The sequence below is a fragment of the Macaca fascicularis genome, chromosome 1, assembly GCF_037993035.2.
Source record: "Macaca fascicularis isolate 582-1 chromosome 1, T2T-MFA8v1.1".
Taxonomy (NCBI): domain Eukaryota; kingdom Metazoa; phylum Chordata; class Mammalia; order Primates; family Cercopithecidae; genus Macaca; species Macaca fascicularis.
In genome coordinates, this window is record NC_088375.1 from 58,411,509 (window position 1) to 58,419,591 (window position 8,083).

Here is an 8,083-nt window from a genome sequence, read left to right on the forward strand (position 1 = left end):
AATGGAGTAGGCTGGGATTGGTGGTTAAGAGTCGGAACGTAAGCAAAGAAGCAGCAGGGCGGCGCGGGGCCTGGCACCCTTAGAAAGTGGGAAGTGTGAGTGTAAAAGGGAGGGGCGCTTCTTCCCGTTGGGCTCAAAAACCCTTTTCTGGCTTTAGCTAGTAGAGCCACTCAAAATTCAGAGTCAGCTTGATGTGGCGTATTTGATATGCTGGATAATATTTCCTGCACCACCGCACCCCTCCCCGCCAGCCCCAACACCAACAAGAAAGTAACACAAGTCACGGTTCTTGGTCCTTGTGGGCTGACATTTCCCTGTTTTGCCAACCTCTGGAGCCACGTGTCCCAAGCAGTTTGTAGTTGAGAAGTGATGGGGGAAAGGAGACAGCACGGGAGAGGAAGGAGGGAAGCCAGCTTACATTCAGGTGCCTTAAGTAAATATTTTCGATGTAATATTCGATACATACAAAATAGCTATTTACCAAATATGTAAAATGTAAAGTATACTAATGAAAGTATCACTCCACCACGTTATCAGTATTTAGCATGTATCCATGCATCTCCAGGATTCTACTCCTGGCCTCTTAGCTCACCACCATCTTCCGTTTTATCCCTCTTTGTCATTTTTAGTGGTTTTATCATATTTGGATGCATTCCTAACTGTGTATTCGTGTATTTTTCTTTTTGAGCTTTGTAAAATTATATATAGCCTGGAATTGCTTTTTATCGCTCAACATTTGTTTTTTTGATTCATCCAAGTTGTTAAGTGTATTAACAGAACATTTATTTCTTACTGCCCAGTCAAAAGGAAGTTTTCTCCTGTTGGGAATGTATTCAATACTGTAGCCGGTAGGATTATAAATGCGCTTTAAGTATTTTCTTTTTTGATAGGAATCACACAGACTAAATGTATCAACTTCCCAAGTTTGTAGGTCACATACCTATGACAGAACTCTTTTCCTGGGTTTTGTGAAATTTGTAATTGTTGTAATTTATTTTGCCATTATAAAAAATATTCACTTTTGAACCTAATTTTTATTCATAATTCTGAATCTTTTTCTTTAAAAGCCTCACTCTTCTCCAATTATATAAGCTCATACCCCACAAAACCTGAATCTGCCCCTAGTAATTACTAACAGGGCTAGTAGGAGCATTCTTGTTCACCTTCTGTACTTGCGCTGGACTCTAATTTGAACCTAGGAGCAGCACTACGGCATCAGAGGCTATGGGGGCTGTTCAGCTTTCAAAGATAATGCAGAATTGTTTTCAAAGTGGTTGTACCAATCTGTACGGCCGCCAGTACCGACCACAATTCTCTCTAATCCTCGTTATTTTCACACTTCTTAGTTTTTGCTAGTCTACCCAGAATAAATACCATGTTTTTGTCTTCATTTGCATTTCGTAATTACTGATAAGGTTGAGCACTTTGAAATATGTTGATTATTCCTTCATGTTTTCTCTTCCCCTTCTAAGGGGGTGTGTGTGTGTATACATATATAAGTGTATATATAACGTATATATGTATATATAATGAATAACAATCTTGTTAATTGTGTGTGTTGCAGATATCTTCCTGTTTATAGTGTGCGTTTTAAAATAAAAAAAAATTTTTTTTACTTATTTTGAAAAAAAATCAACCTTATCAAAAAGTTTCAGGATTAATGAACTCCTGTATGCCCATCACATAGGTTCACAGTTTGCTATATTTGTGTGTAGGAGATACGATATATAAAAAATATGTATACTATATATATATATTTTTTTTTCTGAACCATTTGGGAGTACGTTGTAGCATATGTCTCCAAAGACAATGATACTCTCTTTTATACTCACAGAAAAATGTTCCAATTGAGGTTGTTTGTTTTTTGAGACAAGGTCTCACTCTGTCACCCAGGCTGGAGTGCAGTGGTGCAATCTCGGCTCATTGCAACCACCTCCCGGGCTCAAGTGAGGCTCCCACCTCAGCATCCCAAGTAGCTAGGACTACAGGCACACCCCACCACGCCTGGAATTTTTTTGTTGTTAGAGATGGGGTTTTGCCATGTTGCCCAGAATGGTCTCCAACTGCTAGGCTCAAGCGATCCACCTGCCTTGGCCTCCCAAAGTGCTGGGATTACAGGTATGAGCCACTGGGCCTGGCTGAAATTTAGGTAGTTTAACATTGATATAGTACGAGTAGCTAACGTGCAGTCTTTATTGAAAATTTACCAGTTGTTCCATTAAGATGTTTTAGAGCTATTTTTTTCCCCTAATCCAGGATTTAGTCCAAAATCTTTTCATTTTCTTTATGAAGTCTTTTTTTCCTCTCTCTGTTTTTTATTTTATTTTTTTAAAGAGACAGGATCTTCTCTCTGTCACTCAGGCTGGAGTACAGTAGCCCGATCATGCTGTATGGCTTGTCTATGGTCAATTTTTATATATTTTTAAAACCAGAGAAGAATGTTTATTTACCAATAGATAGATACATGATACTTGCAAATAAATCAAACTTGGTATTTCAGATATTCTGTGTCTTTACTAATGTTCATGTTCAGATTTCCCCATCAGTATTTCCCCATCAGTATTTCTCTTACCTGTTAGTAGATAAAATAGATCAAGCAATCCATCTCCCATTGTAAAGGTAGATGTGTTCATTTTTCCCTGTAGTCCGGCAATTTTAGTTTTGTGTATTTGGGGGGCCATTTTATTTTAGAATCAATATTTGTAAAGCAATTTAAGCATTAATGTGTCATAGAATCTTAGGTTTGAATGCATTCATCAGAGTCCAATCACCACCCCTTGCTACTCTCCATACCCTTGTAGGAGGAATTATTTTATATCACCCTGCTACAGGACCAACCGGCTTGTTGAATGCTTTTAGAGACAGGGTGCCTCCCACCTTACAGGGCAGTCCAGTTCTTCACTGGAGAGCTCCATGATTATAGTTACTATTTAATTAGACTGTCTATGGCTAGGCATTGTGCAAAGCATTTTAGACACATTGTCATATTCAGTTCTCACTGTAATCTTATAAAGTAGGCATTTTATCCCCATTGTACTAATGAAGAAACAGGTTAAGGTAATTAAGCAACTTGCCCAAGGTCACACAGCTAGGTAGTGGCACAGCAGGAATTTAAGCCCAGGTCTGTCTCCTAAATCCACTAGACTACACTGCCTTCAAGCTTTTCTTTAAGTATAAAACCATGTCCCTTTAAGTTTCAATCAGGAAACCTGGTTCCAAAACCATGTTTAGTGTTCCTAAAATTCCCAATCTGTTGGAAACCTTAGACATAACTCACACTCACGTGTTCCATTACTGTGCCCAACTTTCCTTAGTTTTCTTATGGAAGCTTTAGACCTTTGCTGTATATGTTTGTATTCTTATTGTTACTTTTGGAAAAGTAGCCAATCTTGATGAGCAGGATGATTCATTCTGAATGAATGAATGAAGCCTAGTGAGTTGCAACTCATTTCTACATGTGAGTAAGGATGCTGGGTGAAGCCTAATTTTTTTTTTTTTTTTTTTTTTTTTTTTTGAGGCGGAGTCTCGCTCTGTCGCCCAGGCTGGAGTGCAGTGGCGCGATCTCGGCTCACTGCAAGCTCTGCCTCCCGGGTTCCCGCCATTCTCCTGCCTCAGCCTCCGAGTAGCTGGGACTACAGGCGCCGCCACCACGCCCGGCTAATTTTTTTGTATTTTTAGTGGAGACGGGGTTTCATTGTGTTAGCCAGGATGGTCTCGATCTCCTGACCTCCTGATCCGCCCGTCTCGGCCTCCCAAAGTGCTGGGATTACAGGCTTGAGCCACCGCGCCCGGCCGAAGCCTAATTTTTAACATCAAGTTCTTCACCTTTCAAGGTTAATAAGTCAAACCTCAGAGCCACTCAGGTCTCACTTGTGACTCTTTCCCACTCTGTGTTCTTTAATCAAAAAGCTCAGAATCAGATTTCCTCGTAGGTCTCACCAGAGCACAGTATAATTAATCTAAACTCCCATTTCTGTTTTCTTCACGAAAGATCTTCACTGACATGGTTTTATGATGGTTTTTTAATTGTGGGGCCACAGAAAACATTATTTATATTAGGTCACATGGAAATCACAGATGGCGTTACTAATACAATTTTAATACGCTTTATGGCAGGGAGGGACGGGAAAGTATACAAGGGTGACTCAATTAGGCAAGAGTTGTGGAATGCATACATCCTACTTAACCATTCTAAGAGTTTGCCTTAAGCTGTGTCTTAGAACAGGAAATGCTGCAATAATGTGAGCTGACCTGTATGTTATTCTCATGTGCTGTTGAAACATGTATAGAAATAATAATGCCTAGCATTCTTTCATCTCGGGAAACTTCAGTCTCACACGTATTAGTTTATAGCTACTCCTTACTCTTTTAATATGTGAGGCTTGGAAAGCCTGTATAAATTTTCATCAAGGTGGAGACAGGAAAGCACAGTTTAATAGTATTTGACTGCCATTGATTTTTTTTTTTTCTACTGGTATCACAATGAATCAGATCAGAACTTGGACCTCAGTACTTTTTCTGCCTTGGCATCTTTTCCTGATAAGTAGTATGACCAAGTATTCAAATTCTAAGAATTGAACTATTTACTCATTCAACAGATTTATGGCATTTGCCATGTGCCCAGAACTGGGAATATAATGATGAAATAGGAAGTCATAGTCTCTGCCCTCACCAAGCTTCCAGCAGGCAGGTGAAGGAGGGGGACAGACAATTCCATAGTAAGTGCTGTTAAGGGAATTACAGAGTTTCATAGGAATGTAAGGATGGATACATAAGCCAGACCTGCTGAATCAGGGAAAGCTTCCCAGAGGAAATGGCATCTAAACTGAGATCTAAAGGCTGAAGAGGAATTGGGGCAATTAAAATAGGAAAAAGAAGAGGAAGGAAAGGCCCAAAGTGAGGTATAGCACATCCAAGGAACTGAAATAAGTTAGATATTAGTCTTCTTAGATCAAGTTATACTGCAGCAACAAATGACCCCAAAATGTCAGTGGCATTTAACAGCAGAGATTTATTTCTTTATGCTGCAATATGGAGAAATGATTGCAGGGGATGCTAAAATACGGAGAGAAGATTGTAGAGGGTAAAACCAAGGTGGGAAGCTGAGGCAATAGTTCAGCCTGAAGAGGAGATGGCCTGAACTTTAGGGTGGCCTGAAGTAGTGGCAGTGGAGAAAAAGAGAAGTAGACAGAATAAAGAGATAAAGAAAAAGTTAGGTCAATAGTTCTTCTTGATAGATAGGACATAGAGGGTGAAGGAGACAGAGTCATGGTTGACACTCAAGTTCAATATGCACTACATAGCTTTATAGTAACCACAAAACATAACATGACGATGAAAACTTTTATAGAGAGGAATTTAATACTTATGATAAGATGATAAACATTTTAATGTAATAATCTTAGAAATGTCATCCTACTAATCTCATATACATCATAGAGTTTGTGATCTCAGTGATCACTATTATTTTTTCTGCTCAAACTCCTGGTACAGATACATTCACAGAAGTATATAATTCTTGACAGCAAAGCTTCTGGGATGACAACTTAGGAAATGCCGAATTAAAATGAGATCTGTTTTATCACTCCACATTCATCCTAAAACTTGAACTTAGAAAGATGTCATTGAATGGTTAGAAAAATAGACAGCTACTGAACTATAAAATCTACCCTTGTAAACTTCAGCAAAGGGAGGCTCAGGCAGGTTTCCCTAGATTCAATATTGCAAGGATGTCATACTCTGAGGACATCATATAAGAGCTATGACCATTAGCATACTTAGAAACCTGCTGCCAGTATGACCGGGCGCGGTGGCTTACGCCTGTAATCTCAGCACTTTGGGAGGCCAAGGTGGGCGGATCATCTGAGGTCAGGAGTTCGAGACCAGCCTGGCCAATATGGTGAAACCCCATCTCTACTAAAAAATACAAAAATTAGCCTGGCGTGGTGGCAAGCACCTTAATCCCAGCTGGGGGGCAGAGGCAGGAGAACCATTTGAACCTGGGAGGCAGAGGTTCCGGTGAGCCAAGATAAAGCCATTGCACTCAAACAAGGGGGACAAGAGAGAGACCTCTCAAAAAAAAGGAAAAGAAAAGAAAAGAAAAGAAACCTGCTGTCAATATACATTAATTTTCCAGAGGAAAAAGTATTGTGCTGGATTCTCCCTTTCAAGATTAGGCATGTTCATGGAACATTAAACTCTCGAAAGATGAAGAGAAGAGCATCTTAGGTTTTCCCAAGGCAACTCTAAATTTCTCGGCAGGGGACAAATCGGATCACCAAATCAGATATTCTTTTATCTGGCAACAACCTCCTTTTCTTCCAGCTTTACTTTGTTCAACTTCTCCCATCATGATCATTTTCAACCACACTGGGACCATTAGTCTATTAATTTCTCTCCCAACATGTCTGTCATCTTCTGTCTTCCTTTTTCATCATACCCCACTTATATTGTGTACTTTCAGGATTTCTTTAAGCACTCCAAGGAGCCTGAGGTATTTTACAGAAATGTTCTAGCACTGCACAGATGGCTGTACTGATTAAGAGTGTTGCTTTGTAACCATGGGCTAAGGAGTTGATCCTCCGGCATCTTCCAAAGGTAACCTATGAGTGTGCATGTTTTTTTTTTTTTTTCCTTAGTCACTAAGGACTCAAGGATTTTTTTTTTTTTTTTTTTTTTTTTTTTTTTTTTTCATTTTTTGAGACAGAGTCTCACTCTGTCGCCAGGCTGGAGTGCAGTGGCACAATCTCGGCCCACTGCAGCCTCTGCCTCCTGGGTTCAAGCGATTCTCCCCTCTCAGCCTCCCGAGTAGCTGGGATTATAGGCATTTGCCATCATGCCCAGCTAGTTTTTGTATTTTTATAGAGACAGAGTTTCAGCATGTTGGCCAGGCTGGTCTTGAACTCCTGACCTCAGGTGATTCGCCCGTCTCGGCCTCCCAAAGTGCTGCGATTACAGATGTAAGCCTCTGCGTCTGGCAGACTCAAAGATTTATTTTTATTTATTTATTTTTTGAGACAGGATCTTGCTCTGTTGTCCAGCTGGAGTGCTGTGGCATGATTTAGGGTCACTGCAGCCTTGACCTCCCTGGCTCAAGCGATCCTCCTGCCTCAGCTTCCTGAGTAGCCGGGATTATAGGCACAGTACCACGCCCAGCTAATTTTTTAAAAATTTTTTGTGGAGATGTGTTTCTCACTGTGTTGCCCAGGCTGGTCTCCATCTCCTAGACTGAAGTGATCTTCCTGCCGCTGCCTCCCAAAGTGCTGAGATTATGGGTGTGAGTTACTGTGTTAGGCCAGACTTAAGAATGTTTAACATATTTGATGCATTTCGGTTCACTGCACTTACTACTCTTTGTGAAGCTTAAATTGTCCCATCTTTGACAGTGGGAACCTCTTCAAGGTGGCTTTAGGGTCTTTTTGACACATAAAACCCAGTAGTCTTTGAAAGCTTCCTTGCTTTCTGGTGTGATGGAGCTTGTTGCCAGCTCTTCTTACTTTTTTTTTTTTTTTTGAGATGGAGTCTCGCTTTGTTGCCCAGGCTGGAGTGCAATGATGGGATCTTGGCTCACTGCAACCTCCGCCTCCCAGGTTGAAGCGATTCTCATGCCTCAGCCTCCGGAGTAGCTGGGACTACAGGCACATGCCACCACGCCTGGCTAATTTTTGTATTTTTAGTAGAGACCGGGTTTCGACATGGCCAGGCTGGTCTCAAACTCCTGACCTCAGGTAATCCACCCACCTCGGCCTCCCAAAGTGCTGGGATTACAGGCGTGAGCCACCACGCCTGGCCCATCTTACATTATTTTTGTCCCAGACTGAGAATCAGCCATTTCTATCAGGAGCCTGGGTTTCTGATTCCGTTTAACAGAAAATGGTATTTACAGGCCACAGCCTAGGCATGAGGATGCTAATTGCTACTAAATTGGTTATGGTTTCTAAGCCTTTTTAGTGGACAGAGCTCCGACATTCCTTTTTTCTTTTTTAGGAGAAAAAAATCATAAGTTCATTTTATTCAAATTTAGGATTACAAGGTTTTTATTTAACTTTAAAAAGTTAAAAGGTTTTTAATTGAAAAGTTTTAA